Source organism: Poecilia mexicana, unplaced genomic scaffold (genome assembly GCF_051168715.1).
Source record: "Poecilia mexicana isolate PSO_F unplaced genomic scaffold, ASM5116871v1 scaffold_10, whole genome shotgun sequence".
In the NCBI taxonomy this organism is placed as follows: Eukaryota; Metazoa; Chordata; class Actinopteri; order Cyprinodontiformes; family Poeciliidae; genus Poecilia; species Poecilia mexicana.
Window position 1 is genome coordinate 8,817,760 of NW_028263379.1, and position 22,500 is coordinate 8,840,259.

Sequence of the window (22,500 nt, forward strand, 5' to 3'; positions counted from 1 at the left end):
GAGGAGCAGAGGTTGCACTAATAGTCATCATTTATGTGACTCAGATCTTTGGAACAGCTCAGAAGGATGTCGGAAGGATTCAATTGTAAACAGTGTTTTGATGCAGCTCAGAAGAAGGAGTAGGGTTTGTGTTTCTTGACAAAAGAGAACAGACAAGAGATGGGCAGGTCATTCAGACACATTGGATGTATTGTGAAAAGGTCTGCGTAGCAGAGGATGGTTTCGATCCATCGACCTCTGGGTTATGGGCCCAGCACGCTTCCGCTGCGCCACTCTGCTTTCAACCCTCATGCCGTGACCCGGATTTGAACCGGGGTTGCTGCGGCCACAACGCAGAGTACTAACCACTATACGATCACGGCTTCTTGCTTGAAAGTGTCTTTCGTCAGCCACTCCTAACGAACCTTTCCTCTGAAGATTTTGAGAAAAGAAAAACGGAATCCTTCGAGCCGGAGTTGAACCAGCGACCTAAGGATGTCCAGCGTTGTACCCTACAGTCCTCCGCTCTACCAACTGAGCTATCGAAGGTCGCATGGCACGGTGGCAAGAAGCGGAAACATGCTGCTACACAGCTGCCTTCGAAAGCACAGGTGTCTCTTAGGTAGACTGGTTGCGGAGCCTCGTTGGCGCAGTAGGCAGCGCGTCAGTCTCATAATCTGAAGGTCGTGAGTTCAACCCTCACACGGGGCATGTGTTTTGATTAATCCAAGAATTTTAATAATAATTTTCTTCTTAAATCCATGCAAACTCAACAGTTTGTAAGGTAGGATTGCTCAGCAGGTAAATGCACGGTGCTGGTAATGCTGAGGTCATTGGTTCAAGCCCCATACTGGTCAACTCATGTCTAACATCTTTCAGACAATAAACACTTCAAAATACATAAGGGTTCAAAAATAAAATCAACACTTCAAAATAAACAAGGGTTCAAAAACAAAATCAACACTTCAAAATTAAAAATGCTTTAAAAATAAAATCAATGGTAACTGTTTTCTCTGTCCATAAACTAAGCCTGGGGTCAGAAAATGTATTGAAGCCATTTTGCCTTTGGTTGAAATGGCGCATTAAATTCACGTCTCCTTTACAGACCAGAGAAAACTAAAGAGAATGCAACATTGTGTTAATCTCCATTTGAGGAGCCGGCGGTTTATCTGGAGCCTTGGTGAACTTTACCCAGGAGAGCGGCGTTCTGGAGGAGCGCTGCAGACGTAACATCTGTCCATTTCGGAGAAGCAAAACCACGCAAAAAAAAACCAACAAAGAATCCAGGTAAAAGCGCAACCCGGACCGCACAGGGTAAAACACTCACAGACAGAGCTCAGGTGATCTGTTTGGATCACACAGATCCATCTGACTGATGAATTAGCGCAGATTTTTCTGCTGATTGGGGACCAGGAGGAAGTGCATTCAGATCCCAGCGGATGAAGTGATGGTACTTTAAGTGAAGTCGATTAATTTAATTTATTAAAAGTTATTGGTGTGGTTTTGGTAACTGCGAGAAAAATGTAGACCAGTCAGTCGTGGTCCGACACAAAGGATCTCCATGTCCCTAGATGGGCTAGTGGCGCAATGGACAATGTGTCTGACTACGGATCAGAAGATTCTAGGTTTGACTCCTGGCTAGCTCGAGCAGCTTTCCTTTTGTCGCCCGAGCAGAGTCCTCGGTTTCATCTCTGTCCCAAGCCCTTGAGGGGAGCGCCGATTGACGCCCCCTCTCGCGTGCCAAGGAAACAATGGAGGAGCAGAGGTTGCACTAATAGTCATCATTTATGTGACTCAGATCTTTGGAACAGCTCAGAAGGATGTCGGAAGGATTCAATTGTAAACAGTGTTTTGATGCAGCTCAGAAGAAGGAGTAGGGTTTGTGTTTCTTGACAAAAGAGAACAGACAAGAGATGGGCAGGTCATTCAGACACATTGGATGTATTGTGAAAAGGTCTGCGTAGCAGAGGATGGTTTCGATCCATCGACCTCTGGGTTATGGGCCCAGCACGCTTCCGCTGCGCCACTCTGCTTTCAACCCTCATGCCGTGACCCGGATTTGAACCGGGGTTGCTGCGGCCACAACGCAGAGTACTAACCACTATACGATCACGGCTTCTTGCTTGAAAGTGTCTTTCGTCAGCCACTCCTAACGAACCTTTCCTCTGAAGATTTTGAGAAAAGAAAAACGGAATCCTTCGAGCCAGAGTTGAACCAGCGACCTAAGGATGTCCAGCGTTGTACCCTACAGTCCTCCGCTCTACCAACTGAGCTATCGAAGGTCACATGGCACGGTGGCAAGAAGCGGAAACATGCTGCTACACAGCTGCCTTCGAAAGCACAGGTGTCTCTTAGGTAGACTGGTTGCGGAGCCTCGTTGGCGCAGTAGGCAGCGCGTCAGTCTCATAATCTGAAGGTCGTGAGTTCAACCCTCACACGGGGCATGTGTTTTGATTAATCCAAGAATTTTAATAATAATTTTCTTCTTAAATCCATGCAAACTCAACAGTTTGTAAGGTAGGATTGCTCAGCAGGTAAATGCACGGTGCTGGTAATGCTGAGGTCATTGGTTCAAGCCCCATACTGGTCAACTCATGTCTAACATCTTTCAGACAATAAACACTTCAAAATACATAAGGGTTCAAAAATAAAATCAACACTTCAAAATAAACAAGGGTTCAAAATTAAAAATGCTTTAAAAATAAAATCAATGGTAACTGTTTTCTCTGTCCATAAACTAAGCCTGGGGTCAGAAAATGTATTGAAGCCATTTTGCCTTTGGTTGAAATGGCGCATTAAATTCACGTCTCCATTACAGACCAGAGAAAACTAAAGAGAATGCAACATTGTGTTAATCTCCATTTGAGGAGCCGGCGGTTTATCTGGAGCCTTGGTGAACTTTACCCAGGAGAGCGGCGTTCTGGAGGAGCGCTGCAGACGTAACATCTGTCCATTTCGGAGAAGCAAAACCACGCAAAAAAAACCCAACAAAGAATCCAGGTAAAAGCGCAACCCGGACCGCACAGGGTAAAACACTCACAGACAGAGCTCAGGTGATCTGTTTGGATCACACAGATCCATCTGACTGATGAATTAGCGCAGATTTTTCTGCTGATTGGGGACCAGGAGGAAGTGCATTCAGATCCCAGCGGATGAAGTGATGGTACTTTAAGTGAAGTCGATTAATTTAATTTATTAAAAGTTATTGGTGTGGTTTTGGTAACTGCGAGAAAAATGTAGACCAGTCAGTCGTGGTCCGACACAAAGGATCTCCATGTCCCTAGATGGGCTAGTGGCGCAATGGACAATGCGTCTGACTACGGATCAGAAGATTCTAGGTTCGACTCCTGGCTAGCTCGAGCAGCTTTCCTTTTGTCGCCCGAGCAGAGTCCTCGGTTTCATCTCTGTCCCAAGCCCTTGAGGGGAGCGCCGATTGACGCCCCCTCTCGCGTGCCAAGGAAACAATGGAGGAGCAGAGGTTGCACTAATAGTCATCATTTATGTGACTCAGATCTTTGGAACAGCTCAGAAGGATGTCGGAAGGATTCAATTGTAAACAGTGTTTTGATGCAGCTCAGAAGAAGGAGTAGGGTTTGTGTTTCTTGACAAAAGAGAACAGACAAGAGATGGGCAGGTCATTCAGACACATTGGATGTATTGTGAAAAGGTCTGCGTAGCAGAGGATGGTTTCGATCCATCGACCTCTGGGTTATGGGCCCAGCACGCTTCCGCTGCGCCACTCTGCTTTCAACCCTCATGCCGTGACCCGGATTCGAACCGGGGTTGCTGCGGCCACAACGCAGAGTACTAACCACTATACGATCACGGCTTCTTGCTTGAAAGTGTCTTTCGTCAGCCACTCCTAACGAACCTTTCCTCTGAAGATTTTGAGAAAAGAAAAACGGAATCCTTCGAGCTGGAGTTGAACCAGCGACCTAAGGATGTCCAGCGTTGTACCCTACAGTCCTCCGCTCTACCAACTGAGCTATCGAAGGTCGCATGGCACGGTGGCAAGAAGCGGAAACATGCTGCTACACAGCTGCCTTCGAAAGCACAGGTGTCTCTTAGGTAGACTGGTTGCGGAGCCTCGTTGGCGCAGTAGGCAGCGCGTCAGTCTCATAATCTGAAGGTCGTGAGTTCAACCCTCACACGGGGCATGTGTTTTGATTAATCCAAGAATTTTAATAATAATTTTCTTCTTAAATCCATGCAAACTCAACAGTTTGTAAGGTAGGATTGCTCAGCAGGTAAATGCACGGTGCTGGTAATGCTGAGGTCATTGGTTCAAGCCCCATACTGGTCAACTCATGTCTAACATCTTTCAGACAATAAACACTTCAAAATACATAAGGGTTCAAAAATAAAATCAACACTTCAAAATAAACAAGGGTTCAAAAACAAAATCAACACTTCAAAATTAAAAATGCTTTAAAAATAAAATCAATGGTAACTGTTTTCTCTGTCCATAAACTAAGCCTGGGGTCAGAAAATGTATTGAAGCCATTTTGCCTTTGGTTGAAATGGCGCATTAAATTCACGTCTCCATTACAGACCAGAGAAAACTAAAGAGAATGCAACATTGTGTTAATCTCCATTTGAGGAGCCGGCGGTTTATCTGGAGCCTTGGTGAACTTTACCCAGGAGAGCGGCGTTCTGGAGGAGCGCTGCAGACGTAACATCTGTCCATTTCGGAGAAGCAAAACCACGCAAAAAAAACCCAACAAAGAATCCAGGTAAAAGCGCAACCCGGACCGCACAGGGTAAAACACTCACAGACAGAGCTCAGGTGATCTGTTTGGATCACACAGATCCATCTGACTGATGAATTAGCGCAGATTTTTCTGCTGATTGGGGACCAGGAGGAAGTGCATTCAGATCCCAGCGGATGAAGTGATGGTACTTTAAGTGAAGTCGATTAATTTAATTTATTAAAAGTTATTGGTGTGGTTTTGGTAACTGCGAGAAAAATGTAGACCAGTCAGTCGTGGTCCGACACAAAGGATCTCCATGTCCCTAGATGGGCTAGTGGCGCAATGGACAATGCGTCTGACTATGGATCAGAAGATTCTAGGTTCGACTCCTGGCTAGCTCGAGCAGCTTTCCTTTTGTCGCCCGAGCAGAGTCCTCGGTTTCATCTCTGTCCCAAGCCCTTGAGGGGAGCGCCGATTGACGCCCCCTCTCGCGTGCCAAGGAAACAATGGAGGAGCAGAGGTTGCACTAATAGTCATCATTTATGTGACTCAGATCTTTGGAACAGCTCAGAAGGATGTCGGAAGGATTCAATTGTAAACAGTGTTTTGATGCAGCTCAGAAGAAGGAGTAGGGTTTGTGTTTCTTGACAAAAGAGAACAGACAAGAGATGGGCAGGTCATTCAGACACATTGGATGTATTGTGAAAAGGTCTGCGTAGCAGAGGATGGTTTCGATCCATCGACCTCTGGGTTATGGGCCCAGCACGCTTCCGCTGCGCCACTCTGCTTTCAACCCTCATGCCGTGACCCGGATTCGAACCGGGGTTGCTGCGGCCACAACGCAGAGTACTAACCACTATACGATCACGGCTTCTTGCTTGAAAGTGTCTTTCGTCAGCCACTCCTAACGAACCTTTCCTCTGAAGATTTTGAGAAAAGAAAAACGGAATCCTTCGAGCTGGAGTTGAACCAGCGACCTAAGGATGTCCAGCGTTGTACCCTACAGTCCTCCGCTCTACCAACTGAGCTATCGAAGGTCGCATGGCACGGTGGCAAGAAGCGGAAACATGCTGCTACACAGCTGCCTTCGAAAGCACAGGTGTCTCTTAGGTAGACTGGTTGCGGAGCCTCGTTGGCGCAGTAGGCAGCGCGTCAGTCTCATAATCTGAAGGTCGTGAGTTCAACCCTCACACGGGGCATGTGTTTTGATTAATCCAAGAATTTTAATAATAATTTTCTTCTTAAATCCATGCAAACTCAACAGTTTGTAAGGTAGGATTGCTCAGCAGGTAAATGCACGGTGCTGGTAATGCTGAGGTCATTGGTTCAAGCCCCATACTGGTCAACTCATGTCTAACATCTTTCAGACAATAAACACTTCAAAATACATAAGGGTTCAAAAATAAAATCAACACTTCAAAATAAACAAGGGTTCAAAAACAAAATCAACACTTCAAAATTAAAAATGCTTTAAAAATAAAATCAATGGTAACTGTTTTCTCTGTCCATAAACTAAGCCTGGGGTCAGAAAATGTATTGAAGCCATTTTGCCTTTGGTTGAAATGGCGCATTAAATTCACGTCTCCATTACAGACCAGAGAAAACTAAAGAGAATGCAACATTGTGTTAATCTCCATTTGAGGAGCCGGCGGTTTATCTGGAGCCTTGGTGAACTTTACCCAGGAGAGCGGCGTTCTGGAGGAGCGCTGCAGACGTAACATCTGTCCATTTCGGAGAAGCAAAACCACGCAAAAAAAACCCAACAAAGAATCCAGGTAAAAGCGCAACCCGGACCGCACAGGGTAAAACACTCACAGACAGAGCTCAGGTGATCTGTTTGGATCACACAGATCCATCTGACTGATGAATTAGCGCAGATTTTTCTGCTGATTGGGGACCAGGAGGAAGTGCATTCAGATCCCAGCGGATGAAGTGATGGTACTTTAAGTGAAGTCGATTAATTTAATTTATTAAAAGTTATTGGTGTGGTTTTGGTAACTGCGAGAAAAATGTAGACCAGTCAGTCGTGGTCCGACACAAAGGATCTCCATGTCCCTAGATGGGCTAGTGGCGCAATGGACAACGCGTCTGACTACGGATCAGAAGATTCTAGGTTCGACTCCTGGCTAGCTCGAGCAGCTTTCCTTTTGTCGCCCGAGCAGAGTCCTCGGTTTCATCTCTGTCCCAAGCCCTTGAGGGGAGCGCCGATTGACGCCCCCTCTCGCGTGCCAAGGAAACAATGGAGGAGCAGAGGTTGCACTAATAGTCATCATTTATGTGACTCAGATCTTTGGAACAGCTCAGAAGGATGTCGGAAGGATTCAATTGTAAACAGTGTTTTGATGCAGCTCAGAAGAAGGAGTAGGGTTTGTGTTTCTTGACAAAAGAGAACAGACAAGAGATGGGCAGGTCATTCAGACACATTGGATGTATTGTGAAAAGGTCTGCGTAGCAGAGGATGGTTTCGATCCATCGACCTCTGGGTTATGGGCCCAGCACGCTTCCGCTGCGCCACTCTGCTTTCAACCCTCATGCCGTGACCCGGATTCGAACCGGGGTTGCTGCGGCCACAACGCAGAGTACTAACCACTATACGATCACGGCTTCTTGCTTGAAAGTGTCTTTCGTCAGCCACTCCTAACGAACCTTTCCTCTGAAGATTTTGAGAAAAGAAAAATGGAATCCTTCGAGCCGGAGTTGAACCAGCGACCTAAGGATGTCCAGCGTTGTACCCTACAGTCCTCCGCTCTACCAACTGAGCTATCGAAGGTCGCATGGCACGGTGGCAAGAAGCGGAAACATGCTGCTACACAGCTGCCTTCGAAAGCACAGGTGTCTCTTAGGTAGACTGGTTGCGGAGCCTCGTTGGCGCAGTAGGCAGCGCGTCAGTCTCATAATCTGAAGGTCGTGAGTTCAACCCTCACACGGGGCATGTGTTTTGATTAATCCAAGAATTTTAATAATAATTTTCTTCTTAAATCCATGCAAACTCAACAGTTTGTAAGGTAGGATTGCTCAGCAGGTAAATGCACGGTGCTGGTAATGCTGAGGTCATTGGTTCAAGCCCCATACTGGTCAACTCATGTCTAACATCTTTCAGACAATAAACACTTCAAAATACATAAGGGTTCAAAAATAAAATCAACACTTCAAAATAAACAAGGGTTCAAAAACAAAATCAACACTTCAAAATTAAAAATGCTTTAAAAATAAAATCAATGGTAACTGTTTTCTCTGTCCATAAACTAAGCCTGGGGTCAGAAAATGTATTGAAGCCATTTTGCCTTTGGTTGAAATGGCGCATTAAATTCACGTCTCCATTACAGACCAGAGAAAACTAAAGAGAATGCAACATTGTGTTAATCTCCATTTGAGGAGCCGGCGGTTTATCTGGAGCCTTGGTGAACTTTACCCAGGAGAGCGGCGTTCTGGAGGAGCGCTGCAGACGTAACATCTGTCCATTTCGGAGAAGCAAAACCACGCAAAAAAACCCCAACAAAGAATCCAGGTAAAAGCGCAACCCGGACCGCACAGGGTAAAACACTCACAGACAGAGCTCAGGTGATCTGTTTGGATCACACAGATCCATCTGACTGATGAATTAGCGCAGATTTTTCTGCTGATTGGGGACCAGGAGGAAGTGCATTCAGATCCCAGCGGATGAAGTGATGGTACTTTAAGTGAAGTCGATTAATTTAATTTATTAAAAGTTATTGGTGTGGTTTTGGTAACTGCGAGAAAAATGTAGACCAGTCAGTCGTGGTCCGACACAAAGGATCTCCATGTCCCTAGATGGGCTAGTGGCGCAATGGACAACGCGTCTGACTACGGATCAGAAGATTCTAGGTTCGACTCCTGGCTAGCTCGAGCAGCTTTCCTTTTGTCGCCCGAGCAGAGTCCTCGGTTTCATCTCTGTCCCAAGCCCTTGAGGGGAGCGCCGATTGACGCCCCCTCTCGCGTGCCAAGGAAACAATGGAGGAGCAGAGGTTGCACTAATAGTCATCATTTATGTGACTCAGATCTTTGGAACAGCTCAGAAGGATGTCGGAAGGATTCAATTGTAAACAGTGTTTTGATGCAGCTCAGAAGAAGGAGTAGGGTTTGTGTTTCTTGACAAAAGAGAACAGACAAGAGATGGGCAGGTCATTCAGACACATTGGATGTATTGTGAAAAGGTCTGCGTAGCAGAGGATGGTTTCGATCCATCGACCTCTGGGTTATGGGCCCAGCACGCTTCCGCTGCGCCACTCTGCTTTCAACCCTCATGCCGTGACCCGGATTTGAACCGGGGTTGCTGCGGCCACAACGCAGAGTACTAACCACTATACGATCACGGCTTCTTGCTTGAAAGTGTCTTTCGTCAGCCACTCCTAACGAACCTTTCCTCTGAAGATTTTGAGAAAAGAAAAATGGAATCCTTCGAGCCGGAGTTGAACCAGCGACCTAAGGATGTCCAGCGTTGTACCCTACAGTCCTCCGCTCTACCAACTGAGCTATCGAAGGTCGCATGGCACGGTGGCAAGAAGCGGAAACATGCTGCTACACAGCTGCCTTCGAAAGCACAGGTGTCTCTTAGGTAGACTGGTTGCGGAGCCTCGTTGGCGCAGTAGGCAGCGCGTCAGTCTCATAATCTGAAGGTCGTGAGTTCAACCCTCACACGGGGCATGTGTTTTGATTAATCCAAGAATTTTAATAATAATTTTCTTCTTAAATCCATGCAAACTCAACAGTTTGTAAGGTAGGATTGCTCAGCAGGTAAATGCACGGTGCTGGTAATGCTGAGGTCATTGGTTCAAGCCCCATACTGGTCAACTCATGTCTAACATCTTTCAGACAATAAACACTTCAAAATACATAAGGGTTCAAAAATAAAATCAACACTTCAAAATAAACAAGGGTTCAAAAACAAAATCAACACTTCAAAATTAAAAATGCTTTAAAAATAAAATCAATGGTAACTGTTTTCTCTGTCCATAAACTAAGCCTGGGGTCAGAAAATGTATTGAAGCCATTTTGCCTTTGGTTGAAATGGCGCATTAAATTCACGTCTCCATTACAGACCAGAGAAAACTAAAGAGAATGCAACATTGTGTTAATCTCCATTTGAGGAGCCGGCGGTTTATCTGGAGCCTTGGTGAACTTTACCCAGGAGAGCGGCGTTCTGGAGGAGCGCTGCAGACGTAACATCTGTCCATTTCGGAGAAGCAAAACCACGCAAAAAAAACCCAACAAAGAATCCAGGTAAAAGCGCAACCCGGACCGCACAGGGTAAAACACTCACAGACAGAGCTCAGGTGATCTGTTTGGATCACACAGATCCATCTGACTGATGAATTAGCGCAGATTTTTCTGCTGATTGGGGACCAGGAGGAAGTGCATTCAGATCCCAGCGGATGAAGTGATGGTACTTTAAGTGAAGTCGATTAATTTAATTTATTAAAAGTTATTGGTGTGGTTTTGGTAACTGCGAGAAAAATGTAGACCAGTCAGTCGTGGTCCGACACAAAGGATCTCCATGTCCCTAGATGGGCTAGTGGCGCAATGGACAACGCGTCTGACTACGGATCAGAAGATTCTAGGTTTGACTCCTGGCTAGCTCGAGCAGCTTTCCTTTTGTCGCCCGAGCAGAGTCCTCGGTTTCATCTCTGTCCCAAGCCCTTGAGGGGAGCGCCGATTGACGCCCCCTCTCGCGTGCCAAGGAAACAATGGAGGAGCAGAGGTTGCACTAATAGTCATCATTTATGTGACTCAGATCTTTGGAACAGCTCAGAAGGATGTCGGAAGGATTCAATTGTAAACAGTGTTTTGATGCAGCTCAGAAGAAGGAGTAGGGTTTGTGTTTCTTGACAAAAGAGAACAGACAAGAGATGGGCAGGTCATTCAGACACATTGGATGTATTGTGAAAAGGTCTGCGTAGCAGAGGATGGTTTCGATCCATCGACCTCTGGGTTATGGGCCCAGCACGCTTCCGCTGCGCCACTCTGCTTTCAACCCTCATGCCGTGACCCGGATTCGAACCGGGGTTGCTGCGGCCACAACGCAGAGTACTAACCACTATACGATCACGGCTTCTTGCTTGAAAGTGTCTTTCGTCAGCCACTCCTAACGAACCTTTCCTCTGAAGATTTTGAGAAAAGAAAAATGGAATCCTTCGAGCCGGAGTTGAACCAGCGACCTAAGGATGTCCAGCGTTGTACCCTACAGTCCTCCGCTCTACCAACTGAGCTATCGAAGGTCGCATGGCACGGTGGCAAGAAGCGGAAACATGCTGCTACACAGCTGCCTTCGAAAGCACAGGTGTCTCTTAGGTAGACTGGTTGCGGAGCCTCGTTGGCGCAGTAGGCAGCGCGTCAGTCTCATAATCTGAAGGTCGTGAGTTCAACCCTCACACGGGGCATGTGTTTTGATTAATCCAAGAATTTTAATAATAATTTTCTTCTTAAATCCATGCAAACTCAACAGTTTGTAAGGTAGGATTGCTCAGCAGGTAAATGCACGGTGCTGGTAATGCTGAGGTCATTGGTTCAAGCCCCATACTGGTCAACTCATGTCTAACATCTTTCAGACAATAAACACTTCAAAATACATAAGGGTTCAAAAATAAAATCAACACTTCAAAATAAACAAGGGTTCAAAAACAAAATCAACACTTCAAAATTAAAAATGCTTTAAAAATAAAATCAATGGTAACTGTTTTCTCTGTCCATAAACTAAGCCTGGGGTCAGAAAATGTATTGAAGCCATTTTGCCTTTGGTTGAAATGGCGCATTAAATTCACGTCTCCATTACAGACCAGAGAAAACTAAAGAGAATGCAACATTGTGTTAATCTCCATTTGAGGAGCCGGCGGTTTATCTGGAGCCTTGGTGAACTTTACCCAGGAGAGCGGCGTTCTGGAGGAGCGCTGCAGACGTAACATCTGTCCATTTCGGAGAAGCAAAACCACGCAAAAAAAACCCAACAAAGAATCCAGGTAAAAGCGCAACCCGGACCGCACAGGGTAAAACACTCACAGACAGAGCTCAGGTGATCTGTTTGGATCACACAGATCCATCTGACTGATGAATTAGCGCAGATTTTTCTGCTGATTGGGGACCAGGAGGAAGTGCATTCAGATCCCAGCGGATGAAGTGATGGTACTTTAAGTGAAGTCGATTAATTTAATTTATTAAAAGTTATTGGTGTGGTTTTGGTAACTGCGAGAAAAATGTAGACCAGTCAGTCGTGGTCCGACACAAAGGATCTCCATGTCCCTAGATGGGCTAGTGGCGCAATGGACAACGCGTCTGACTACGGATCAGAAGATTCTAGGTTTGACTCCTGGCTAGCTCGAGCAGCTTTCCTTTTGTCGCCCGAGCAGAGTCCTCGGTTTCATCTCTGTCCCAAGCCCTTGAGGGGAGCGCCGATTGACGCCCCCTCTCGCGTGCCAAGGAAACAATGGAGGAGCAGAGGTTGCACTAATAGTCATCATTTATGTGACTCAGATCTTTGGAACAGCTCAGAAGGATGTCGGAAGGATTCAATTGTAAACAGTGTTTTGATGCAGCTCAGAAGAAGGAGTAGGGTTTGTGTTTCTTGACAAAAGAGAACAGACAAGAGATGGGCAGGTCATTCAGACACATTGGATGTATTGTGAAAAGGTCTGCGTAGCAGAGGATGGTTTCGATCCATCGACCTCTGGGTTATGGGCCCAGCACGCTTCCGCTGCGCCACTCTGCTTTCAACCCTCATGCCGTGACCCGGATTCGAACCGGGGTTGCTGCGGCCACAACGCAGAGTACTAACCACTATACGATCACGGCTTCTTGCTTGAAAGTGTCTTTCGTCAGCCACTCCTAACGAACCTTTCCTCTGAAGATTTTGAGAAAAGAAAAATGGAATCCTTCGAGCCGGAGTTGAACCAGCGACCTAAGGATGTCCAGCGTTGTACCCTACAGTCCTCCGCTCTACCAACTGAGCTATCGAAGGTCACATGGCACGGTGGCAAGAAGCGGAAACATGCTGCTACACAGCTGCCTTCGAAAGCACAGGTGTCTCTTAGGTAGACTGGTTGCGGAGCCTCGTTGGCGCAGTAGGCAGCGCGTCAGTCTCATAATCTGAAGGTCGTGAGTTCAACCCTCACACGGGGCATGTGTTTTGATTAATCCAAGAATTTTAATAATAATTTTCTTCTTAAATCCATGCAAACTCAACAGTTTGTAAGGTAGGATTGCTCAGCAGGTAAATGCACGGTGCTGGTAATGCTGAGGTCATTGGTTCAAGCCCCATACTGGTCAACTCATGTCTAACATCTTTCAGACAATAAACACTTCAAAATACATAAGGGTTCAAAAATAAAATCAACACTTCAAAATAAACAAGGGTTCAAAAACAAAATCAACACTTCAAAATTAAAAATGCTTTAAAAATAAAATCAATGGTAACTGTTTTCTCTGTCCATAAACTAAGCCTGGGGTCAGAAAATGTATTGAAGCCATTTTGCCTTTGGTTGAAATGGCGCATTAAATTCACGTCTCCATTACAGACCAGAGAAAACTAAAGAGAATGCAACATTGTGTTAATCTCCATTTGAGGAGCCGGCGGTTTATCTGGAGCCTTGGTGAACTTTACCCAGGAGAGCGGCGTTCTGGAGGAGCGCTGCAGACGTAACATCTGTCCATTTCGGAGAAGCAAAACCACGCAAAAAAAACCCAACAAAGAATCCAGGTAAAAGCGCAACCCGGACCGCACAGGGTAAAACACTCACAGACAGAGCTCAGGTGATCTGTTTGGATCACACAGATCCATCTGACTGATGAATTAGCGCAGATTTTTCTGCTGATTGGGGACCAGGAGGAAGTGCATTCAGATCCCAGCGGATGAAGTGATGGTACTTTAAGTGAAGTCGATTAATTTAATTTATTAAAAGTTATTGGTGTGGTTTTGGTAACTGCGAGAAAAATGTAGACCAGTCAGTCGTGGTCCGACACAAAGGATCTCCATGTCCCTAGATGGGCTAGTGGCGCAATGGACAACGCGTCTGACTATGGATCAGAAGATTCTAGGTTCGACTCCTGGCTAGCTCGAGCAGCTTTCCTTTTGTCGCCCGAGCAGAGTCCTCGGTTTCATCTCTGTCCCAAGCCCTTGAGGGGAGCGCCGATTGACGCCCCCTCTCGCGTGCCAAGGAAACAATGGAGGAGCAGAGGTTGCACTAATAGTCATCATTTATGTGACTCAGATCTTTGGAACAGCTCAGAAGGATGTCGGAAGGATTCAATTGTAAACAGTGTTTTGATGCAGCTCAGAAGAAGGAGTAGGGTTTGTGTTTCTTGACAAAAGAGAACAGACAAGAGATGGGCAGGTCATTCAGACACATTGGATGTATTGTGAAAAGGTCTGCGTAGCAGAGGATGGTTTCGATCCATCGACCTCTGGGTTATGGGCCCAGCACGCTTCCGCTGCGCCACTCTGCTTTCAACCCTCATGCCATGACCCGGATTCGAACCGGGGTTGCTGCGGCCACAACGCAGAGTACTAACCACTATACGATCACGGCTTCTTGCTTGAAAGTGTCTTTCGTCAGCCACTCCTAACGAACCTTTCCTCTGAAGATTTTGAGAAAAGAAAAACGGAATCCTTCGAGCCGGAGTTGAACCAGCGACCTAAGGATGTCCAGCGTTGTACCCTACAGTCCTCCGCTCTACCAACTGAGCTATCGAAGGTCGCATGGCACGGTGGCAAGAAGCGGAAACATGCTGCTACACAGCTGCCTTCGAAAGCACAGGTGTCTCTTAGGTAGACTGGTTGCGGAGCCTCGTTGGCGCAGTAGGCAGCGCGTCAGTCTCATAATCTGAAGGTCGTGAGTTCAACCCTCACACGGGGCATGTGTTTTGATTAATCCAAGAATTTTAATAATAATTTTCTTCTTAAATCCATGCAAACTCAACAGTTTGTAAGGTAGGATTGCTCAGCAGGTAAATGCACGGTGCTGGTAATGCTGAGGTCATTGGTTCAAGCCCCATACTGGTCAACTCATGTCTAACATCTTTCAGACAATAAACACTTCAAAATACATAAGGGTTCAAAAATAAAATCAACACTTCAAAATAAACAAGGGTTCAAAAACAAAATCAACACTTCAAAATTAAAAATGCTTTAAAAATAAAATCAATGGTAACTGTTTTCTCTGTCCATAAACTAAGCCTGGGGTCAGAAAATGTATTGAAGCCATTTTGCCTTTGGTTGAAATGGCGCATTAAATTCACGTCTCCATTACAGACCAGAGAAAACTAAAGAGAATGCAACATTGTGTTAATCTCCATTTGAGGAGCCGGCGGTTTATCTGGAGCCTTGGTGAACTTTACCCAGGAGAGCGGCGTTCTGGAGGAGCGCTGCAGACGTAACATCTGTCCATTTCGGAGAAGCAAAACCACGCAAAAAAAACCCAACAAAGAATCCAGGTAAAAGCGCAACCCGGACCGCACAGGGTAAAACACTCACAGACAGAGCTCAGGTGATCTGTTTGGATCACACAGATCCATCTGACTGATGAATTAGCGCAGATTTTTCTGCTGATTGGGGACCAGGAGGAAGTGCATTCAGATCCCAGCGGATGAAGTGATGGTACTTTAAGTGAAGTCGATTAATTTAATTTATTAAAAGTTATTGGTGTGGTTTTGGTAACTGCGAGAAAAATGTAGACCAGTCAGTCGTGGTCCGACACAAAGGATCTCCATGTCCCTAGATGGGCTAGTGGCGCAATGGACAATGCGTCTGACTACGGATCAGAAGATTCTAGGTTCGACTCCTGGCTAGCTCGAGCAGCTTTCCTTTTGTCGCCCGAGCAGAGTCCTCGGTTTCATCTCTGTCCCAAGCCCTTGAGGGGAGCGCCGATTGACGCCCCCTCTCGCGTGCCAAGGAAACAATGGAGGAGCAGAGGTTGCACTAATAGTCATCATTTATGTGACTCAGATCTTTGGAACAGCTCAGAAGGATGTCGGAAGGATTCAATTGTAAACAGTGTTTTGATGCAGCTCAGAAGAAGGAGTAGGGTTTGTGTTTCTTGACAAAAGAGAACAGACAAGAGATGGGCAGGTCATTCAGACACATTGGATGTATTGTGAAAAGGTCTGCGTAGCAGAGGATGGTTTCGATCCATCGACCTCTGGGTTATGGGCCCAGCACGCTTCCGCTGCGCCACTCTGCTTTCAACCCTCATGCCGTGACCCGGATTCGAACCGGGGTTGCTGCGGCCACAACGCAGAGTACTAACCACTATACGATCACGGCTTCTTGCTTGAAAGTGTCTTTCGTCAGCCACTCCTAACGAACCTTTCCTCTGAAGATTTTGAGAAAAGAAAAACGGAATCCTTCGAGCCGGAGTTGAACCAGCGACCTAAGGATGTCCAGCGTTGTACCCTACAGTCCTCCGCTCTACCAACTGAGCTATCGAAGGTCGCATGGCACGGTGGCAAGAAGCGGAAACATGCTGCTACACAGCTGCCTTCGAAAGCACAGGTGTCTCTTAGGTAGACTGGTTGCGGAGCCTCGTTGGCGCAGTAGGCAGCGCGTCAGTCTCATAATCTGAAGGTCGTGAGTTCAACCCTCACACGGGGCATGTGTTTTGATTAATCCAAGAATTTTAATAATAATTTTCTTCTTAAATCCATGCAAACTCAACAGTTTGTAAGGTAGGATTGCTCAGCAGGTAAATGCACGGTGCTGGTAATGCTGAGGTCATTGGTTCAAGCCCCATACTGGTCAACTCATGTCTAACATCTTTCAGACAATAAACACTTCAAAATACATAAGGGTTCAAAAATAAAATCAACACTTCAAAATAAACAAGGGTTCAAAAACAAAATCAACACTTCAAAATTAAAAATGCTTTAAAAATAAAATCAATGGTAACTGTTTTCTCTGTCCATAAACTAAGCCTGGGGTCAGAAAATGTATTGAAGCCATTTTGCCTTTGGTTGAAATGGCGCATTAAATTCACGTCTCCATTACAGACCAGAGAAAACTAAAGAGAATGCAACATTGTGTTAATCTCCATTTGAGGAGCCGGCGGTTTATCTGGAGCCTTGGTGAACTTTACCCAGGAGAGCGGCGTTCTGGAGGAGCGCTGCAGACGTAACATCTGTCCATTTCGGAGAAGCAAAACCACGCAAAAAAAACCCAACAAAGAATCCAGGTAAAAGCGCAACCCGGACCGCACAGGGTAAAACACTCACAGACAGAGCTCAGGTGATCTGTTTGGATCACACAGATCCATCTGACTGATGAATTAGCGCAGATTTTTCTGCTGATTGGGGACCAGGAGGAAGTGCATTCAGATCCCAGCGGATGAAGTGATGGTACTTTAAGTGAAGTCGATTAATTTAATTTATTAAAAGTTATTGGTGTGGTTTTGGTAACTGCGAGAAAAATGTAGACCAGTCAGTCGTGGTCCGACACAAAGGATCTCCATGTCCCTAGATGGGCTAGTGGCGCAATGGACAACGCGTCTGACTATGGATCAGAAGATTCTAGGTTCGACTCCTGGCTAGCTCGAGCAGCTTTCCTTTTGTCGCCCGAGCAGAGTCCTCGGTTTCATCTCTGTCCCAAGCCCTTGAGGGGAGCGCCGATTGACGCCCCCTCTCGCGTGCCAAGGAAACAATGGAGGAGCAGAGGTTGCACTAATAGTCATCATTTATGTGACTCAGATCTTTGGAACAGCTCAGAAGGATGTCGGAAGGATTCAATTGTAAACAGTGTTTTGATGCAGCTCAGAAGAAGGAGTAGGGTTTGTGTTTCTTGACAAAAGAGAACAGACAAGAGATGGGCAGGTCATTCAGACACATTGGATGTATTGTGAAAAGGTCTGCGTAGCAGAGGATGGTTTCGATCCATCGACCTCTGGGTTATGGGCCCAGCACGCTTTCGCTGCGCCACTCTGCTTTCAACCCTCATGCCGTGACCCGGATTTGAACCGGGGTTGCTGCGGCCACAACGCAGAGTACTAACCACTATACGATCACGGCTTCTTGCTTGAAAGTGTCTTTCGTCAGCCACTCCTAACGAACCTTTCCTCTGAAGATTTTGAGAAAAGAAAAACGGAATCCTTCGAGCCAGAGTTGAACCAGCGACCTAAGGATGTCCAGCGTTGTACCCTACAGTCCTCCGCTCTACCAACTGAGCTATCGAAGGTCACATGGCACGGTGGAAAGAAGCGGAAACATGCTGCTACACAGCTGCCTTCGAAAGCACAGGTGTCTCTTAGGTAGACTGGTTGCGGAGCCTCGTTGGCGCAGTAGGCAGCGCGTCAGTCTCATAATCTGAAGGTCGTGAGTTCAACCCTCACACGGGGCATGTGTTTTGATTAATCCAAGAATTTTAATAATAATTTTCTTCTTAAATCCATGCAAACTCAACAGTTTGTAAGGTAGGATTGCTCAGCAGGTAAATGCACAGTGCTGGTAATGCTGAGGTCATTGGTTCAAGCCCCATACTGGTCAACTCATGTCTAACATCTTTCAGACAATAAACACTTCAAAATACATAAGGGTTCAAAAATAAAATCAACACTTCAAAATAAACAAGGGTTCAAAAACAAAATCAACACTTCAAAATTAAAAATGCTTTAAAAATAAAATCAATGGTAACTGTTTTCTCTGTCCATAAACTAAGCCTGGGGTCAGAAAATGTATTGAAGCCATTTTGCCTTTGGTTGAAATGGCGCATTAAATTCACGTCTCCATTACAGACCAGAGAAAACTAAAGAGAATGCAACATTGTGTTAATCTCCATTTGAGGAGCCGGCGGTTTATCTGGAGCCTTGGTGAACTTTACCCAGGAGAGCGGCGTTCTGGAGGAGCGCTGCAGACGTAACATCTGTCCATTTCGGAGAAGCAAAACCACGCAAAAAAAACCCAACAAAGAATCCAGGTAAAAGCGCAACCCGGACCGCACAGGGTAAAACACTCACAGACAGAGCTCAGGTGATCTGTTTGGATCACACAGATCCATCTGACTGATGAATTAGCGCAGATTTTTCTGCTGATTGGGGACCAGGAGGAAGTGCATTCAGATCCCAGCGGATGAAGTGATGGTACTTTAAGTGAAGTCGATTAATTTAATTTATTAAAAGTTATTGGTGTGGTTTTGGTAACTGCGAGAAAAATGTAGACCAGTCAGTCGTGGTCCGACACAAAGGATCTCCATGTCCCTAGATGGGCTAGTGGCGCAATGGACAACGCGTCTGACTACGGATCAGAAGATTCTAGGTTCGACTCCTGGCTAGCTCGAGCAGCTTTCCTTTTGTCGCCCGAGCAGAGTCCTCGGTTTCATCTCTGTCCCAAGCCCTTGAGGGGAGCGCCGATTGACGCCCCCTCTCGCGTGCCAAGGAAACAATGGAGGAGCAGAGGTTGCACTAATAGTCATCATTTATGTGACTCAGATCTTTGGAACAGCTCAGAAGGATGTCGGAAGGATTCAATTGTAAACAGTGTTTTGATGCAGCTCAGAAGAAGGAGTAGGGTTTGTGTTTCTTGACAAAAGAGAACAGACAAGAGATGGGCAGGTCATTCAGACACATTGGATGTATTGTGAAAAGGTCTGCGTAGCAGAGGATGGTTTCGATCCATCGACCTCTGGGTTATGGGCCCAGCACGCTTCCGCTGCGCCACTCTGCTTTCAACCCTCATGCCGTGACCCGGATTCGAACCGGGGTTGCTGCGGCCACAACGCAGAGTACTAACCACTATACGATCACGGCTTCTTGCTTGAAAGTGTCTTTCGTCAGCCACTCCTAACGAACCTTTCCTCTGAAGATTTTGAGAAAAGAAAAATGGAATCCTTCGAGCCGGAGTTGAACCAGCGACCTAAGGATGTCCAGCGTTGTACCCTACAGTCCTCCGCTCTACCAACTGAGCTATCGAAGGTCGCATGGCACGGTGGCAAGAAGCGGAAACATGCTGCTACACAGCTGCCTTCGAAAGCACAGGTGTCTCTTAGGTAGACTGGTTGCGGAGCCTCGTTGGCGCAGTAGGCAGCGCGTCAGTCTCATAATCTGAAGGTCGTGAGTTCAACCCTCACACGGGGCATGTGTTTTGATTAATCCAAGAATTTTAATAATAATTTTCTTCTTAAATCCATGCAAACTCAACAGTTTGTAAGGTAGGATTGCTCAGCAGGTAAATGCACGGTGCTGGTAATGCTGAGGTCATTGGTTCAAGCCCCATACTGGTCAACTCATGTCTAACATCTTTCAGACAATAAACACTTCAAAATACATAAGGGTTCAAAAATAAAATCAACACTTCAAAATAAACAAGGGTTCAAAAACAAAATCAACACTTCAAAATTAAAAATGCTTTAAAAATAAAATCAATGGTAACTGTTTTCTCTGTCCATAAACTAAGCCTGGGGTCAGAAAATGTATTGAAGCCATTTTGCCTTTGGTTGAAATGGCGCATTAAATTCACGTCTCCATTACAGACCAGAGAAAACTAAAGAGAATGCAACATTGTGTTAATCTCCATTTGAGGAGCCGGCGGTTTATCTGGAGCCTTGGTGAACTTTACCCAGGAGAGCGGCGTTCTGGAGGAGCGCTGCAGACGTAACATCTGTCCATTTCGGAGAAGCAAAACCACGCAAAAAAAACCCAACAAAGAATCCAGGTAAAAGCGCAACCCGGACCGCACAGGGTAAAACACTCACAGACAGAGCTCAGGTGATCTGTTTGGATCACACAGATCCATCTGACTGATGAATTAGCGCAGATTTTTCTGCTGATTGGGGACCAGGAGGAAGTGCATTCAGATCCCAGCGGATGAAGTGATGGTACTTTAAGTGAAGTCGATTAATTTAATTTATTAAAAGTTATTGGTGTGGTTTTGGTAACTGCGAGAAAAATGTAGACCAGTCAGTCGTGGTCCGACACAAAGGATCTCCATGTCCCTAGATGGGCTAGTGGCGCAATGGACAACGCGTCTGACTACGGATCAGAAGATTCTAGGTTTGACTCCTGGCTAGCTCGAGCAGCTTTCCTTTTGTCGCCCGAGCAGAGTCCTCGGTTTCATCTCTGTCCCAAGCCCTTGAGGGGAGCGCCGATTGACGCCCCCTCTCGCGTGCCAAGGAAACAATGGAGGAGCAGAGGTTGCACTAATAGTCATCATTTATGTGACTCAGATCTTTGGAACAGCTCAGAAGGATGTCGGAAGGATTCAATTGTAAACAGTGTTTTGATGCAGCTCAGAAGAAGGAGTAGGGTTTGTGTTTCTTGACAAAAGAGAACAGACAAGAGATGGGCAGGTCATTCAGACACATTGGATGTATTGTGAAAAGGTCTGCGTAGCAGAGGATGGTTTCGATCCATCGACCTCTGGGTTATGGGCCCAGCACGCTTCCGCTGCGCCACTCTGCTTTCAACCCTCATGCCGTGACCCGGATTCGAACCGGGGTTGCTGCGGCCACAACGCAGAGTACTAACCACTATACGATCACGGCTTCTTGCTTGAAAGTGTCTTTCGTCAGCCACTCCTAACGAACCTTTCCTCTGAAGATTTTGAGAAAAGAAAAATGGAATCCTTCGAGCCGGAGTTGAACCAGCGACCTAAGGATGTCCAGCGTTGTACCCTACAGTCCTCCGCTCTACCAACTGAGCTATCGAAGGTCGCATGGCACGGTGGCAAGAAGCGGAAACATGCTGCTACACAGCTGCCTTCGAAAGCACAGGTGTCTCTTAGGTAGACTGGTTGCGGAGCCTCGTTGGCGCAGTAGGCAGCGCGTCAGTCTCATAATCTGAAGGTCGTGAGTTCAACCCTCACACGGGGCATGTGTTTTGATTAATCCAAGAATTTTAATAATAATTTTCTTCTTAAATCCATGCAAACTCAACAGTTTGTAAGGTAGGATTGCTCAGCAGGTAAATGCACGGTGCTGGTAATGCTGAGGTCATTGGTTCAAGCCCCATACTGGTCAACTCATGTCTAACATCTTTCAGACAATAAACACTTCAAAATACATAAGGGTTCAAAAATAAAATCAACACTTCAAAATAAACAAGGGTTCAAAAACAAAATCAACACTTCAAAATTAAAAATGCTTTAAAAATAAAATCAATGGTAACTGTTTTCTCTGTCCATAAACTAAGCCTGGGGTCAGAAAATGTATTGAAGCCATTTTGCCTTTGGTTGAAATGGCGCATTAAATTCACGTCTCCATTACAGACCAGAGAAAACTAAAGAGAATGCAACATTGTGTTAATCTCCATTTGAGGAGCCGGCGGTTTATCTGGAGCCTTGGTGAACTTTACCCAGGAGAGCGGCGTTCTGGAGGAGCGCTGCAGACGTAACATCTGTCCATTTCGGAGAAGCAAAACCACGCAAAAAAAACCCAACAAAGAATCCAGGTAAAAGCGCAACCCGGACCGCACAGGGTAAAACACTCACAGACAGAGCTCAGGTGATCTGTTTGGATCACACAGATCCATCTGACTGATGAATTAGCGCAGATTTTTCTGCTGATTGGGGACCAGGAGGAAGTGCATTCAGATCCCAGCGGATGAAGTGATGGTACTTTAAGTGAAGTCGATTAATTTAATTTATTAAAAGTTATTGGTGTGGTTTTGGTAACTGCGAGAAAAATGTAGACCAGTCAGTCGTGGTCCGACACAAAGGATCTCCATGTCCCTAGATGGGCTAGTGGCGCAATGGACAACGCGTCTGACTACGGATCAGAAGATTCTAGGTTTGACTCCTGGCTAGCTCGAGCAGCTTTCCTTTTGTCGCCCGAGCAGAGTCCTCGGTTTCATCTCTGTCCCAAGCCCTTGAGGGGAGCGCCGATTGACGCCCCCTCTCGCGTGCCAAG

General features: G+C 46.1%; 60 non-coding genes across 60 annotated transcripts; 25 read left to right on the forward strand and 35 right to left on the reverse strand.

Moving 5' to 3' along the window:
* Positions 1-207: 207 nt before the first annotated feature.
* Positions 208-279, reverse strand: trnam-cau (transfer RNA methionine (anticodon CAU)). The gene has a single exon. It is a non-coding gene; the product is annotated as a tRNA-Met (tRNA).
* An 11-nt stretch (positions 280-290) lies between these two features.
* Positions 291-362, reverse strand: trnah-gug (transfer RNA histidin (anticodon GUG)). The gene has a single exon. It is a non-coding gene; the product is annotated as a tRNA-His (tRNA).
* A 78-nt stretch (positions 363-440) lies between these two features.
* Positions 441-528, reverse strand: trnay-gua (transfer RNA tyrosine (anticodon GUA)). The gene is given in 2 exon segments: positions 441-476; positions 492-528. It is a non-coding gene; the product is annotated as a tRNA-Tyr (tRNA).
* An 89-nt stretch (positions 529-617) lies between these two features.
* On the forward strand, positions 618-690 carry trnam-cau (transfer RNA methionine (anticodon CAU)). Its single transcript has one exon. It is a non-coding gene; the product is annotated as a tRNA-Met (tRNA).
* A 1,250-nt stretch (positions 691-1,940) lies between these two features.
* trnam-cau (transfer RNA methionine (anticodon CAU)) lies at positions 1,941-2,012 on the reverse strand. The gene has a single exon. It is a non-coding gene; the product is annotated as a tRNA-Met (tRNA).
* An 11-nt stretch (positions 2,013-2,023) lies between these two features.
* trnah-gug (transfer RNA histidin (anticodon GUG)) lies at positions 2,024-2,095 on the reverse strand. Its single transcript has one exon. It is a non-coding gene; the product is annotated as a tRNA-His (tRNA).
* Positions 2,096-2,173: 78 nt separating this feature from the next.
* trnay-gua (transfer RNA tyrosine (anticodon GUA)) lies at positions 2,174-2,261 on the reverse strand. The gene is given in 2 exon segments: positions 2,174-2,209; positions 2,225-2,261. It is a non-coding gene; the product is annotated as a tRNA-Tyr (tRNA).
* Positions 2,262-2,350: 89 nt separating this feature from the next.
* trnam-cau (transfer RNA methionine (anticodon CAU)) lies at positions 2,351-2,423 on the forward strand. The gene has a single exon. It is a non-coding gene; the product is annotated as a tRNA-Met (tRNA).
* Positions 2,424-3,265: 842 nt separating this feature from the next.
* On the forward strand, positions 3,266-3,338 carry trnar-acg (transfer RNA arginine (anticodon ACG)). Its single transcript has one exon. It is a non-coding gene; the product is annotated as a tRNA-Arg (tRNA).
* Positions 3,339-3,653: 315 nt separating this feature from the next.
* Positions 3,654-3,725, reverse strand: trnam-cau (transfer RNA methionine (anticodon CAU)). The gene has a single exon. It is a non-coding gene; the product is annotated as a tRNA-Met (tRNA).
* An 11-nt stretch (positions 3,726-3,736) lies between these two features.
* trnah-gug (transfer RNA histidin (anticodon GUG)) lies at positions 3,737-3,808 on the reverse strand. The gene has a single exon. It is a non-coding gene; the product is annotated as a tRNA-His (tRNA).
* Positions 3,809-3,886: 78 nt separating this feature from the next.
* On the reverse strand, positions 3,887-3,974 carry trnay-gua (transfer RNA tyrosine (anticodon GUA)). Its single transcript is given in 2 exon segments — positions 3,887-3,922; positions 3,938-3,974. It is a non-coding gene; the product is annotated as a tRNA-Tyr (tRNA).
* An 89-nt stretch (positions 3,975-4,063) lies between these two features.
* Positions 4,064-4,136, forward strand: trnam-cau (transfer RNA methionine (anticodon CAU)). The gene has a single exon. It is a non-coding gene; the product is annotated as a tRNA-Met (tRNA).
* An 862-nt stretch (positions 4,137-4,998) lies between these two features.
* trnah-aug (transfer RNA histidin (anticodon AUG)) lies at positions 4,999-5,071 on the forward strand. Its single transcript has one exon. It is a non-coding gene; the product is annotated as a tRNA-His (tRNA).
* Positions 5,072-5,386: 315 nt separating this feature from the next.
* trnam-cau (transfer RNA methionine (anticodon CAU)) lies at positions 5,387-5,458 on the reverse strand. Its single transcript has one exon. It is a non-coding gene; the product is annotated as a tRNA-Met (tRNA).
* Positions 5,459-5,469: 11 nt separating this feature from the next.
* Positions 5,470-5,541, reverse strand: trnah-gug (transfer RNA histidin (anticodon GUG)). The gene has a single exon. It is a non-coding gene; the product is annotated as a tRNA-His (tRNA).
* Positions 5,542-5,619: 78 nt separating this feature from the next.
* Positions 5,620-5,707, reverse strand: trnay-gua (transfer RNA tyrosine (anticodon GUA)). Its single transcript is given in 2 exon segments — positions 5,620-5,655; positions 5,671-5,707. It is a non-coding gene; the product is annotated as a tRNA-Tyr (tRNA).
* An 89-nt stretch (positions 5,708-5,796) lies between these two features.
* Positions 5,797-5,869, forward strand: trnam-cau (transfer RNA methionine (anticodon CAU)). The gene has a single exon. It is a non-coding gene; the product is annotated as a tRNA-Met (tRNA).
* Positions 5,870-6,731: 862 nt separating this feature from the next.
* On the forward strand, positions 6,732-6,804 carry trnar-acg (transfer RNA arginine (anticodon ACG)). The gene has a single exon. It is a non-coding gene; the product is annotated as a tRNA-Arg (tRNA).
* A 315-nt stretch (positions 6,805-7,119) lies between these two features.
* trnam-cau (transfer RNA methionine (anticodon CAU)) lies at positions 7,120-7,191 on the reverse strand. Its single transcript has one exon. It is a non-coding gene; the product is annotated as a tRNA-Met (tRNA).
* Positions 7,192-7,202: 11 nt separating this feature from the next.
* trnah-gug (transfer RNA histidin (anticodon GUG)) lies at positions 7,203-7,274 on the reverse strand. The gene has a single exon. It is a non-coding gene; the product is annotated as a tRNA-His (tRNA).
* A 78-nt stretch (positions 7,275-7,352) lies between these two features.
* On the reverse strand, positions 7,353-7,440 carry trnay-gua (transfer RNA tyrosine (anticodon GUA)). The gene is given in 2 exon segments: positions 7,353-7,388; positions 7,404-7,440. It is a non-coding gene; the product is annotated as a tRNA-Tyr (tRNA).
* Positions 7,441-7,529: 89 nt separating this feature from the next.
* Positions 7,530-7,602, forward strand: trnam-cau (transfer RNA methionine (anticodon CAU)). The gene has a single exon. It is a non-coding gene; the product is annotated as a tRNA-Met (tRNA).
* An 862-nt stretch (positions 7,603-8,464) lies between these two features.
* Positions 8,465-8,537, forward strand: trnar-acg (transfer RNA arginine (anticodon ACG)). Its single transcript has one exon. It is a non-coding gene; the product is annotated as a tRNA-Arg (tRNA).
* Positions 8,538-8,852: 315 nt separating this feature from the next.
* On the reverse strand, positions 8,853-8,924 carry trnam-cau (transfer RNA methionine (anticodon CAU)). Its single transcript has one exon. It is a non-coding gene; the product is annotated as a tRNA-Met (tRNA).
* An 11-nt stretch (positions 8,925-8,935) lies between these two features.
* trnah-gug (transfer RNA histidin (anticodon GUG)) lies at positions 8,936-9,007 on the reverse strand. Its single transcript has one exon. It is a non-coding gene; the product is annotated as a tRNA-His (tRNA).
* Positions 9,008-9,085: 78 nt separating this feature from the next.
* trnay-gua (transfer RNA tyrosine (anticodon GUA)) lies at positions 9,086-9,173 on the reverse strand. The gene is given in 2 exon segments: positions 9,086-9,121; positions 9,137-9,173. It is a non-coding gene; the product is annotated as a tRNA-Tyr (tRNA).
* Positions 9,174-9,262: 89 nt separating this feature from the next.
* trnam-cau (transfer RNA methionine (anticodon CAU)) lies at positions 9,263-9,335 on the forward strand. The gene has a single exon. It is a non-coding gene; the product is annotated as a tRNA-Met (tRNA).
* Positions 9,336-10,197: 862 nt separating this feature from the next.
* On the forward strand, positions 10,198-10,270 carry trnar-acg (transfer RNA arginine (anticodon ACG)). Its single transcript has one exon. It is a non-coding gene; the product is annotated as a tRNA-Arg (tRNA).
* A 315-nt stretch (positions 10,271-10,585) lies between these two features.
* Positions 10,586-10,657, reverse strand: trnam-cau (transfer RNA methionine (anticodon CAU)). Its single transcript has one exon. It is a non-coding gene; the product is annotated as a tRNA-Met (tRNA).
* Positions 10,658-10,668: 11 nt separating this feature from the next.
* On the reverse strand, positions 10,669-10,740 carry trnah-gug (transfer RNA histidin (anticodon GUG)). Its single transcript has one exon. It is a non-coding gene; the product is annotated as a tRNA-His (tRNA).
* A 78-nt stretch (positions 10,741-10,818) lies between these two features.
* Positions 10,819-10,906, reverse strand: trnay-gua (transfer RNA tyrosine (anticodon GUA)). The gene is given in 2 exon segments: positions 10,819-10,854; positions 10,870-10,906. It is a non-coding gene; the product is annotated as a tRNA-Tyr (tRNA).
* Positions 10,907-10,995: 89 nt separating this feature from the next.
* On the forward strand, positions 10,996-11,068 carry trnam-cau (transfer RNA methionine (anticodon CAU)). Its single transcript has one exon. It is a non-coding gene; the product is annotated as a tRNA-Met (tRNA).
* Positions 11,069-11,930: 862 nt separating this feature from the next.
* On the forward strand, positions 11,931-12,003 carry trnar-acg (transfer RNA arginine (anticodon ACG)). The gene has a single exon. It is a non-coding gene; the product is annotated as a tRNA-Arg (tRNA).
* A 315-nt stretch (positions 12,004-12,318) lies between these two features.
* trnam-cau (transfer RNA methionine (anticodon CAU)) lies at positions 12,319-12,390 on the reverse strand. Its single transcript has one exon. It is a non-coding gene; the product is annotated as a tRNA-Met (tRNA).
* An 11-nt stretch (positions 12,391-12,401) lies between these two features.
* On the reverse strand, positions 12,402-12,473 carry trnah-gug (transfer RNA histidin (anticodon GUG)). The gene has a single exon. It is a non-coding gene; the product is annotated as a tRNA-His (tRNA).
* A 78-nt stretch (positions 12,474-12,551) lies between these two features.
* trnay-gua (transfer RNA tyrosine (anticodon GUA)) lies at positions 12,552-12,639 on the reverse strand. The gene is given in 2 exon segments: positions 12,552-12,587; positions 12,603-12,639. It is a non-coding gene; the product is annotated as a tRNA-Tyr (tRNA).
* Positions 12,640-12,728: 89 nt separating this feature from the next.
* Positions 12,729-12,801, forward strand: trnam-cau (transfer RNA methionine (anticodon CAU)). Its single transcript has one exon. It is a non-coding gene; the product is annotated as a tRNA-Met (tRNA).
* Positions 12,802-13,663: 862 nt separating this feature from the next.
* On the forward strand, positions 13,664-13,736 carry trnah-aug (transfer RNA histidin (anticodon AUG)). The gene has a single exon. It is a non-coding gene; the product is annotated as a tRNA-His (tRNA).
* Positions 13,737-14,051: 315 nt separating this feature from the next.
* On the reverse strand, positions 14,052-14,123 carry trnam-cau (transfer RNA methionine (anticodon CAU)). The gene has a single exon. It is a non-coding gene; the product is annotated as a tRNA-Met (tRNA).
* An 11-nt stretch (positions 14,124-14,134) lies between these two features.
* On the reverse strand, positions 14,135-14,206 carry trnah-gug (transfer RNA histidin (anticodon GUG)). Its single transcript has one exon. It is a non-coding gene; the product is annotated as a tRNA-His (tRNA).
* Positions 14,207-14,284: 78 nt separating this feature from the next.
* Positions 14,285-14,372, reverse strand: trnay-gua (transfer RNA tyrosine (anticodon GUA)). The gene is given in 2 exon segments: positions 14,285-14,320; positions 14,336-14,372. It is a non-coding gene; the product is annotated as a tRNA-Tyr (tRNA).
* Positions 14,373-14,461: 89 nt separating this feature from the next.
* On the forward strand, positions 14,462-14,534 carry trnam-cau (transfer RNA methionine (anticodon CAU)). The gene has a single exon. It is a non-coding gene; the product is annotated as a tRNA-Met (tRNA).
* Positions 14,535-15,396: 862 nt separating this feature from the next.
* trnar-acg (transfer RNA arginine (anticodon ACG)) lies at positions 15,397-15,469 on the forward strand. Its single transcript has one exon. It is a non-coding gene; the product is annotated as a tRNA-Arg (tRNA).
* A 398-nt stretch (positions 15,470-15,867) lies between these two features.
* Positions 15,868-15,939, reverse strand: trnah-gug (transfer RNA histidin (anticodon GUG)). Its single transcript has one exon. It is a non-coding gene; the product is annotated as a tRNA-His (tRNA).
* A 78-nt stretch (positions 15,940-16,017) lies between these two features.
* trnay-gua (transfer RNA tyrosine (anticodon GUA)) lies at positions 16,018-16,105 on the reverse strand. The gene is given in 2 exon segments: positions 16,018-16,053; positions 16,069-16,105. It is a non-coding gene; the product is annotated as a tRNA-Tyr (tRNA).
* Positions 16,106-16,194: 89 nt separating this feature from the next.
* trnam-cau (transfer RNA methionine (anticodon CAU)) lies at positions 16,195-16,267 on the forward strand. Its single transcript has one exon. It is a non-coding gene; the product is annotated as a tRNA-Met (tRNA).
* Positions 16,268-17,129: 862 nt separating this feature from the next.
* Positions 17,130-17,202, forward strand: trnah-aug (transfer RNA histidin (anticodon AUG)). The gene has a single exon. It is a non-coding gene; the product is annotated as a tRNA-His (tRNA).
* A 398-nt stretch (positions 17,203-17,600) lies between these two features.
* Positions 17,601-17,672, reverse strand: trnah-gug (transfer RNA histidin (anticodon GUG)). The gene has a single exon. It is a non-coding gene; the product is annotated as a tRNA-His (tRNA).
* Positions 17,673-17,750: 78 nt separating this feature from the next.
* Positions 17,751-17,838, reverse strand: trnay-gua (transfer RNA tyrosine (anticodon GUA)). The gene is given in 2 exon segments: positions 17,751-17,786; positions 17,802-17,838. It is a non-coding gene; the product is annotated as a tRNA-Tyr (tRNA).
* An 89-nt stretch (positions 17,839-17,927) lies between these two features.
* trnam-cau (transfer RNA methionine (anticodon CAU)) lies at positions 17,928-18,000 on the forward strand. Its single transcript has one exon. It is a non-coding gene; the product is annotated as a tRNA-Met (tRNA).
* An 862-nt stretch (positions 18,001-18,862) lies between these two features.
* Positions 18,863-18,935, forward strand: trnar-acg (transfer RNA arginine (anticodon ACG)). Its single transcript has one exon. It is a non-coding gene; the product is annotated as a tRNA-Arg (tRNA).
* Positions 18,936-19,333: 398 nt separating this feature from the next.
* trnah-gug (transfer RNA histidin (anticodon GUG)) lies at positions 19,334-19,405 on the reverse strand. Its single transcript has one exon. It is a non-coding gene; the product is annotated as a tRNA-His (tRNA).
* Positions 19,406-19,483: 78 nt separating this feature from the next.
* trnay-gua (transfer RNA tyrosine (anticodon GUA)) lies at positions 19,484-19,571 on the reverse strand. The gene is given in 2 exon segments: positions 19,484-19,519; positions 19,535-19,571. It is a non-coding gene; the product is annotated as a tRNA-Tyr (tRNA).
* An 89-nt stretch (positions 19,572-19,660) lies between these two features.
* trnam-cau (transfer RNA methionine (anticodon CAU)) lies at positions 19,661-19,733 on the forward strand. The gene has a single exon. It is a non-coding gene; the product is annotated as a tRNA-Met (tRNA).
* Positions 19,734-20,595: 862 nt separating this feature from the next.
* On the forward strand, positions 20,596-20,668 carry trnar-acg (transfer RNA arginine (anticodon ACG)). The gene has a single exon. It is a non-coding gene; the product is annotated as a tRNA-Arg (tRNA).
* Positions 20,669-21,066: 398 nt separating this feature from the next.
* On the reverse strand, positions 21,067-21,138 carry trnah-gug (transfer RNA histidin (anticodon GUG)). Its single transcript has one exon. It is a non-coding gene; the product is annotated as a tRNA-His (tRNA).
* Positions 21,139-21,216: 78 nt separating this feature from the next.
* Positions 21,217-21,304, reverse strand: trnay-gua (transfer RNA tyrosine (anticodon GUA)). Its single transcript is given in 2 exon segments — positions 21,217-21,252; positions 21,268-21,304. It is a non-coding gene; the product is annotated as a tRNA-Tyr (tRNA).
* An 89-nt stretch (positions 21,305-21,393) lies between these two features.
* Positions 21,394-21,466, forward strand: trnam-cau (transfer RNA methionine (anticodon CAU)). The gene has a single exon. It is a non-coding gene; the product is annotated as a tRNA-Met (tRNA).
* Positions 21,467-22,328: 862 nt separating this feature from the next.
* Positions 22,329-22,401, forward strand: trnar-acg (transfer RNA arginine (anticodon ACG)). The gene has a single exon. It is a non-coding gene; the product is annotated as a tRNA-Arg (tRNA).
* The last annotated feature ends 99 nt before the right edge of the window (positions 22,402-22,500 follow it).